This window comes from Xiphias gladius, chromosome 6, assembly GCF_016859285.1.
Source record: "Xiphias gladius isolate SHS-SW01 ecotype Sanya breed wild chromosome 6, ASM1685928v1, whole genome shotgun sequence".
Lineage (NCBI taxonomy): Eukaryota > Metazoa > Chordata > Actinopteri > Istiophoriformes > Xiphiidae > Xiphias > Xiphias gladius.
The window spans coordinates 15,793,085-15,802,471 of NC_053405.1; positions in this window are offsets into that span (position 1 = coordinate 15,793,085).

The following is a 9,387-nucleotide window of genomic DNA, read 5'->3' on the forward strand; positions in this document are numbered from 1 at the left end:
AGGTGGAGAGCCAGACAGCAGATGCAGACCTTTAAATGGACACATAAACCAGAGTCCAGACTGACTCTCTAAAAGTCTTGCCCTCCGACCAATATGGAGGCGTGTAACACATGTCTTCCTTGTGACAAGGCAAGGTCATTACTCCACTTAGGGAACACCCTCTCCCTCACACATTGTTTTGGGATTAGACAACCACATGCCAACACATACACACACACACACACACACACACACACACACACACACACACACACACACACACACACACACACACACACACACACACACACACGCACACACAGTCAAAAGGACAAGCTCACAGATCAGGGTTAGAAAAGACTGAACTGAGATACCCAAATCAAATCTTCTCAGGGGAAGAGTAACCTTTTTCATTACACATCAATAATCAAATGTAATCATTAGGTTGTCAGCTCTTTTAGGAAACTGCTATTCCACTCATTTCCCAAGAAATCCCAAAAATATCCTAATTTGCCAGCTGATCGGTGAACACACTCACTACAAGTGGCTCAATTGATATTATGATTATTATTTCTACCCTGTTCCTCCAGTTTGCCCTGTGTGCTAGTGGCTGTGGGTGGTGTGTAGTGGATGATGGGTGTGTGTCCTGCAGGCCCAGTGAAGTGTTAATGATGTCCCCGCTGCCTCAGCCAGGTTATGGCACAGGGGCCGTTAGCCGCCCAGGGTAAACTGCATGGCTCCCAGAATAAATTGCCACCCGGAGCCACGCAGGCTGGTCAGCCAGCCAATTACAGGCCTGCTCGCTCAGCTGAGGATGATGGGATGTGATGTTAATTGTATGTGTTCATTTTCTGGCAGGAGGTGAGTCACTTGGCTGTCTTCTTGACTGCCATACACACAAGCATTCACACAGAGTGTAACATCTTAATGCATGCGGTTTATGTTTAGGATTGGTCTCGTTTTGTGTCTTTGTTTGCTTTGTTCATCAGCATGGTGCACACCCCCATGTCCTGTCTCACAGATTGTTTGTTTTCTGATGTTAAATAGAGTTTTGAATCATTTTCAAGCAATTTTAATAACATTTATATTTAGAGCTCAGTTTCTGTGGTCTGTATTTTCCCAACAAGTACGAGATGAGTTGAGGCAAATTAAATCAACATGATGAGAGTTCTCCACTTCTTTTATTACGATGCCAGAGGTCATCGGCGGAGTCTTTTAACTTTCTCAATGTGTAATTGGAGTGGTGAACAGTAAATAGTTATGCCTTTATTTTGTACTCTTCTCCTTATTCCCAGTTCTTGTTTTGGGGGAGTGGAGAAAACTAAGTTACTCCTGTAATCATTTCCACAGACCAATTAGTGATAATTACCTTTTGCTGTGAGACTCACAATCTCCAGTTACTGTAGATTGCCTTCAAAATCCACACAGTTTTTCCCCTATTCAAAAGCAAAAGAATATAAAAATAGGCAAAAATGAAATTTGTTTTTGACAAGATTGCACCCTCTGGTAAAGCTAAAGAGAGATGTGCGAGATTCAAAATTTCACCAGTTGTAACAACACGTATAGGACGACAGTGTGCCCCAGCAGGATCCTCGCAGTGGCAGTGGCAGCGGCAGTGGTGGAGATGAAGAGTGCTGAGTTCTCTGGAGTCACTTGGGTAGTAGTTGTGCGGCGGAGTGCTACACACTCCTCAGTATATCAACATAGAGACTGTCTGGTAGCAGTGCTATGGAGAGAGAGGTTAGCTACTATATTAACATAGGGAGAGACAGCGCCAGAGCAGAGCAGTCTGCCAAAGAGTGAGCAGTGGAAGTGAGACAGAGAGAGAGGCCATCGACCAGACAGCTACAAGATGGAGTGGAAGGGAACGTGTGAGAGATGAGCTGTCGAACATGTGACAATGTGTGTGTGCGAGTGACAGTGGAAGTGTGTGTGCGTGTGTGACAGCTCGCCAAAGCATCCAGTGAGCGTGAATGTGAGGAGGAATACAGAGAGGTGCATTATGGTCTCAATCATTGATCGCTTCCTCCCAAGGGGGCTGGTGACTGCCCCCAAACCACACACACACACACACACAAACGCCAGCATCCTGTATGTTTTCACATTCACGACACACCTGTGTTGGCGGGCCGATACTGTTTGCATGTTCTAAACTTTGTTTCTACACTGCTGAATTTAAATTCCCTGAACTGAACGTAGTTTTATGAGAACACTGTGGATGTCAGTGGTTTTACAAGAGGAAAAATATATATTAGGGAAAGAGAATAAGCAATGAGTGTGGTTGCAGGTTATATACTGTCCAATTATATTATAACTTAAAGGATACATTTTTTTAGCAAATCCCATAAAAAGATTCAAATCAACAATGTGTTTTTCTGTTTTATCAATATTTTCTGACTCTTTTCTGTGGCACCAAGCTCATAACCCATTTGTTCATCCTGAAGATGTAAATCCGGGTCACAAGTGGGTCACAAATGTGTAGTTTCAAATATTAAAAAACCTCAAATGTAAAAAATGCAAACAAAAACCCAACAAACAAACAAACAGTGTTTGCTGACGTGCGAGCTATGTAATAACTGGCAGGCGCTGACATGCCCACAACGATGAGCAAGAAGTGGCGGAGGAGACGTTTCACGATTTGTTCACTTCTAGTTGGTCTTGATAGTTACACAAATAGGTGTAAGAAATGCATTTGTTGGTGGCTATTTGTTGGTGACAGCTGCGTATTAACAATTAAGTGAAGAATCCCGGAAGCGTTACAGTGTATGTTGGACTGACTCAGAATTGTCTTCAGCACTCATGTTCATCGTAATGAAGGGACATGTCACCCAGTGCAACGTTGTGGTTCACTGATGTGTTTTTCTCTCTTTTTTTGGTAGTTTTTGGACAAGCATGGAGGTCTATCACATATACTTGTTACAATAATTTAATAGTAAAACTTGTCAGAGGGATCAATAAATTTGTTGTTTTTGGTCTTTTCATGAGATTTGGTGACGTTCACAGAAATGTTGAATATTGCCAGCCTTATCCTATGAGACGAATGCCTGCTCCATGCTACTGTGTCTTTGTAAGACAGACACAGACATGAAAACAAGCAGGAAAACTGTGCACCAATTCCTTTTCTTCCGCTCACTTCCATCCTTAATCTTTAGTCTTATGTAGCCATGGGGCAAACAGTAAAGAGCAGTGACAGCCTGTGTCCTCAGCCCACCATAACCCCTTCAATCTACACACATATACACACATAAACACAACACTGCCCAGCACCAAACATCACGCCCTTTCCCCTCCCCTCGCTCCCCACCTCACCCATCCAGCCAGCCAGGGCCCCCATCCTCTCTCCTCTCTCACCGCCATGAGGCTGACACTAATGTGACACTCTGGAAAATAATTACCAACAAACGCACTGCTGACTGCAAACAGCTCGCTCCCCTCAGTGGACTGTCACTAGTCATTAGTCTGAACCCTGGGAGAGGACAGGACCACCAAGAGGGGGAGGGAGGGTGTGGATGTTGAGGAGGACCATACCATGTGTAGAAGGAGGAAATGAAGAGGAGGAAGGGAGACCTGACAGGTGAGACACAAATAATCTGCTTAACAGTTGTAACACATGTAAAACAGTGTCGTGAGCTTGCATGTCTGGGTGTGTTGGTGCTGATTCTCTTGGCCCAGTCTTCATCATTGGCCCCCTCTGGTGGTTTACATTATATTAACTGTGGTACGGCAGCAACACCTTGCCTAATTTGTCCAGGAACCAATATACTGAGAGTGCTAACACAGTCAGTATATTGGTTCCTAGTGTGGGCAGTGTCCCTCTGGTTTCCACCAGAAGCTGCTTGGTTTTAGGGATTTGAAGCAGAACAAGTGCTGAAGTGGGGCTGAAGAGGAACTGAAATCCAAGAATTAGGAGTGAGAGAACAGAGAGATGTATTGTCCAGGTAAGCAAAGAGGTAAAAACAAGAAAGCTTGCTAAGCCTGAAAACTGTTCAAGGTGGCAGCAATTCCAACACAATTATCCAAATGCCACAGGGTACATCAATTCTTTGAACACCCCCCCCCCCCCCCCCCCCACCTCCTGAACATTGTTATTTGAGTTGCCTTGGGGGTCGGCGTTGCCAGGGAGAGATTAAAATTTTTTAGAGCTCCCACAATGGCCAATATTAAAATGTCTGAATACATCTGCCTGGCTATTTTGATTGGTAACTTAACCCCTGACTCCTGAGCAAAAAAAAAGCCCATTCTCTGAGTTATTGTCAGCAGGCTGGAGTCTAATTCTTGTATGATTCAGGCTAATGAGCTGGTAATAGGTCCTGTGTTTGTGTGTGTGTGGATGAGGAGGATATTATAGAGTAGTGGCAAGAAGAGAAGGAGGGCACGGATGGAGTGGGGGTGGAGGTTTCTTATTGTTCAGCAATTGGAGGGTGCAAGGTTTAATCTGTGAACAGGAAACTCTTTCCTCTGTTTAAATGTACAGAAAGGGTTTTCATTGATAGTCAGTTTCCATATAAATAGGCAGACTTGATTGAAATAAGTGTTCACGCTTCTCATTCTCAGGTCAAGACAGTAACAGAGAGCGCGAGACAGGGAGTTAGAGAGAAAGCGAAAGTGTATCTGTCTGTGTGTCATCCAGCCAATGGCTTTATCCAGCCTTATCCTGAACCATGAAACCATAGTGCATGACACCCTTCTATGCTCTGCACAGATATGGCTATTCACTGTTAGCACAGAGATTTGACAAGCCAGACTGCTCTCACTCAACAGCCTGGGTCAAATGGATGACTGTCACAATCTTTTTATCTTTCTCTCTCTCTTCCTCTCTCCCCCTTTCAATTCTACTCTGTGCACCCTCCTTTTACTCCCCACTTGCTGCCAATCTCCCAACTTTGCCTGTTCAAATTGACAAATTCAACCAGCTACAAAAGAATAAATGAAAGAGAGAGAAGAGACCTCTGCAGGGGATAATCTTTGCAGAAGGAAAGCTCTTGTTGACTGGGAGACGGACAGGTGAACACATTCATTTGCTATTCATCCTTAGCAAAATAGCGATTTTTCAATAAAAAACGTTCTTTTAATATCTTATTATTGGAAAAAAGTTGAGCAATATGTCACTCTTAACCTGAGCAGAGAACAGTTTTGTATTTGTGCTCTGGCATCCTACCATTGACTGTGGAAACTGGATTTTTCTACCTTTTTTCTATTTCATTGAGAATTAAATTTTTTCGATGTTTTTATATTCTACTTCCAATTAAATCATGATCTAGAGTTAAACTTTTCCAGCAAATGCCTTCAATTTTTCAAGGTGAATGTCAGCTACAATACATCTTCACATACAAGGCATTTGACTGAGTTTCTGTAAAAAGCTTACTACTGATGTATGAAAATGTCAGTGGTGGAAGAAGCATTCATATCTTTCACTTAAGTAAAAGTACCAGTACATCAATATGAAAATATTCAATTTCAAGGAAAGTCCTTCATTTAAAATCTAAGGTAAAAGTACAGTCATAAAATGTACTTGAAATCTCAAAGTAAAAGTCTTGTTCTGTAGAAAAATGGCTGATGACATTTACATATTACTGGATGTTACATTAGTTTGTAATGATGTTTCAGTGTGTAAGTAGCATTTACTGTTGTAGTTGGTCTGGGTGGGACTAGTTTTAACAATTTTGTTTACAGTTACTGTAGGTAATTTAATCTATGACAATGCTTTGTATTTAATAAACTGGTCATATGTTTTTTTTTTTTTCCTACGTGAAATCTTCACTGAAAAGTAAGTGGTAACTATATAGTTCTCCAAAAAAACACAGTGAATTCAAAAGTACAGTATTCTCCTCTGAAATGTAGTGGAGTAGAAGTATAAGGTAGCATAAAATGTTAAAACTCAGGCAACCCCAATGGTTTAGAGGGTTAAGAATCCAACCATGAATTACAACGTCCCTGGTTCGAGTCGTACTGGGGAACTTTGTCGATTGTTTCCTGTCATCTCTTCACTGTTTGTAATAAGTTTACAAAAAATACTTAAAAATGTTGATACTCAGGAAAAGTACCTCAAAAATAAACGTAAGCACAGTACCTGAGTAAATGCACTTAGTTACTTTAGACAACAGGAAATAAAACATGTTTAATCATGTTTTAAACATACTGACACCTGCTTCTATTCTTGTGTGCAATGTTAGTAGGGTCTTCTAAACCTGTGTGGGATAGGCACCCATTGGTGTATGACACTTGACTGACGGTAATAATTCATTCATCCTCAGTGGTGTTTTATCAGGGCGTCATTCAAATTCCCACCTAGCAGACCATGTTTCCCTTGCCTTTACCACCTCTGCTGTGGCGTGTCACCTTTCTGTAAGTCTATCCACCTCTAAGCCCCATGAGGCCCTTTCATGCAGCCTGCGGTTTTGTGTGTGTCAAAATCCTAATCACCACACAGTCCTCAGCCTCTACACACACATACACACGCATACACTCACGCATACGCAGTCTATCGGTGTTCAGTCAGGTAAAGGTCTCTCAGTCGTGCTCTGTGAGTGGCCTCTGCTCAAACAGATCAATAGACACTGGCACGTCCCTCCACCAACCAAGAGAAAACAATTAAAAGCCATCGATCCTGTGCCAGGGTCCTCCATGAATATGCATGTGTCCTTGACCTTCCCTTGGAGAGGAGAAGAGAAACAGAGACAGATAGAGTGACAGACAAGTAGGAGAGCACTCTCTCTTTTTTCCTCTCAGTAGTAATGTAACTGGTTTTTGAGTGTGTTTTGTGCAGCATCGTGTTGCTCTTTTCTCTGTGAATCCATTCACATCAAATCTCCAACATGCCTCCTGAGCTTACATAGGGCAAATCGTCGCATTAAACCCTGTGAAACCAGTTGCTCTTTTATAAGCCTGTTTTAGGCACGGATTGCTCTTTTCCAAGCTGTGTCGCAAATAGAGATCAAGTGGTCCCACAACAACTGTCCCCTCCAGCTCTCCCACTGCCTGCCTCTTTTCTAATTACAGATGTGTGACATGCACATGAGGACATCTCCATGTTAACACATCACTGTGCCTGTCCTGACACATCCTGTGGTCATAACGGCAGGGGCTGCAGGGGACAGCCCTGCCCTGTCCCCCGTCACTGGGGATTAGCATTAGCATGCTAACAGAAGCCCCAGGGGAGTGCCATGCTAAGGGTCACGCTGACAACTGTCAACAGCCTGCTTTAATTAGCTGAGCCTGGTCATCAGGGAGCTATGCTAAGGCCGACTCTGCATTCAAAATGCTGTCTGTTAAGAACATATTGTGCAAAATGTGATACTATAATATCACTTTGGCTTATTTTTAAATTATTTTTGGGGCATTTTTATGCTATTTTAGATAGTGAAAGGAGAGACAGACAGGAAAGATGGGGGAAAGAGAGTTGGGGAGCTGACACACAGTCAATGGTTTGGCCACACAGGAGTCAATCCAGGGACATGCTGCTTAGGGCAGTTGCACCCATGTGGTATACGCCCTAACTGCTCAATTACTGGGTGACTCCTATAACTCAGGCTTTTGATTGGTGCTGACTGAAAGGATTCAAGCATGACAGGTGTTGCAGCTGTGTATAAAAATATGACTGTTAGAGCTGTATCTCCTCTTATCCATCTTTCACCATCAATCCCCATTCTCACCGACCCAGCTTCCTTTGTGTGTTCTTTAATATTGTAGGTCAGGAGTCACCTGTGTGAGTGCTGACATGTCACACTTGCTGGCTTCTAACCTGACAGCATCGAGATGGCGTTGTCATAGGCCTGGAGACGAGGTGAGAAGCAGAGTGTGTGAGAGGTAGAGTGTATCGTCAGTCAGACAGCGCATTATCCAGCTGTTCTGTGGCTGTCTACCTTTTTCTCTGACGGGGTAATGGGAGTGTCACACACTAGCAGACAGTTGGAGTCTCCCTGTTCAGCTGAGAGGCCACATCCATATACACTGCCTGCTAACTGACTGCCAGCGCTGCCGAGGATGTCCTGTCTGCCCCACAATGACTGTCAGTGGCTGGCTAGCGTGACTGTCAGCAACTGGTCACAAAGCATTTACCTGCTGACAGAATTGCAATTAGTCCAGGGAATGTTGTTACTGAGAGAAATAAAAAGAGAGACAGAGGGGAACCAGAGAGGGAGGAGGTAGGATGGACCGGTATAGGAAAAGAAGGAGCGAAAGGGTGGATGAGTGAGAAGATGGAGAGTGAGAGGTGGGTAGATAAAGAGGAGAGAAGGTGTGTTTGGGGGAGGTGGGGGCAGGTGGGAAGAGATGTGGAGACAGCAGCAATGGAGAGTGAGAGGTGAATAGATAGAGGGAGGTAAAAAAGGAATGTGAGCATGAACAGGTTTGATCTCTGAAGCATCCCCCGTTGTGTGTGTGTGCGTGTGCATGTGTGTGTGCAGGAGATTGGCTCGTGGTGCCGTATCAGGGGCGCTTGTCTGTCTGTCAGTGGCGCGGGTCAACACACATTTACTTAGTGACACAATCCTAATGAATTTCCCCAGTCATATCACCCCATCACACACACTGAGCCACCACCGATGGCCCCCTGCAATAACTGGCCTAAGTGTCAGTTATTCCAGGGAAGAGAAAGAAACAAAGACGGAAAGAAAGAATGCTTGTCTTTTAATATATAGCCTCTTTTCAGCACCACGGACAGCTCTGTATTTTTCGTCTATCTGCTGCTTGAATTTCAACATATCAACACATTTTCCTGATACCAAGATTTGCACTGAAGGAATCAGTGGCAGCCAGTCCTCCGGAGTCATGCGGCTACAGCGCGCTGTGACCTTGCAGAAAGCCAGTGCCGTTCTGCTCTCTCTCAAACTCTGGAGCTCATCACCATCCACTACAGACCTCTTTCCCTTTCTCTGCAAGCTAGTAGTCCCACATTTCACTCCCCACCCCTCCCCATCCCACACACTCTTTGTGTATGTGTGTGTGTGTGTGCTCTCTGCCTGATAAGAGAGTGGAAGGGGCTCCTCCCTGGCCCCTAAGGGAGAGACGGAGCATGAACGAAACTGTAGTCCCAAACCAAACACAAGTGGAAATTGGTCTATGGGATAGGATCAATAGTGAATTAGCCAGTATGCTGGTTCTATGGAAGCCTGCTCATCTCTGATCTGATGATCCATAGTAAAAGGCCGTGAGTGGACACTTGAGACGAGTGCAGAGGCCAAGAGGACTTCAGGGTTGTCACAGTGGCATCCACTATCTAGTAGTGACCTACTTAAATTGAAGAATCTCCTCAAGAAACTTTGTATGTAGAGTATGGTGACTGTCTTCCCAAGAAAAATGAAAAGTAAGTCGTTCCAGTAAATCCCCCAAACAACATATGTTTACATTCAAATGAAAAAGACCTCTAACGGCTGTAGGAATTATGACTATTGTCCGTCTGAAGCAAGA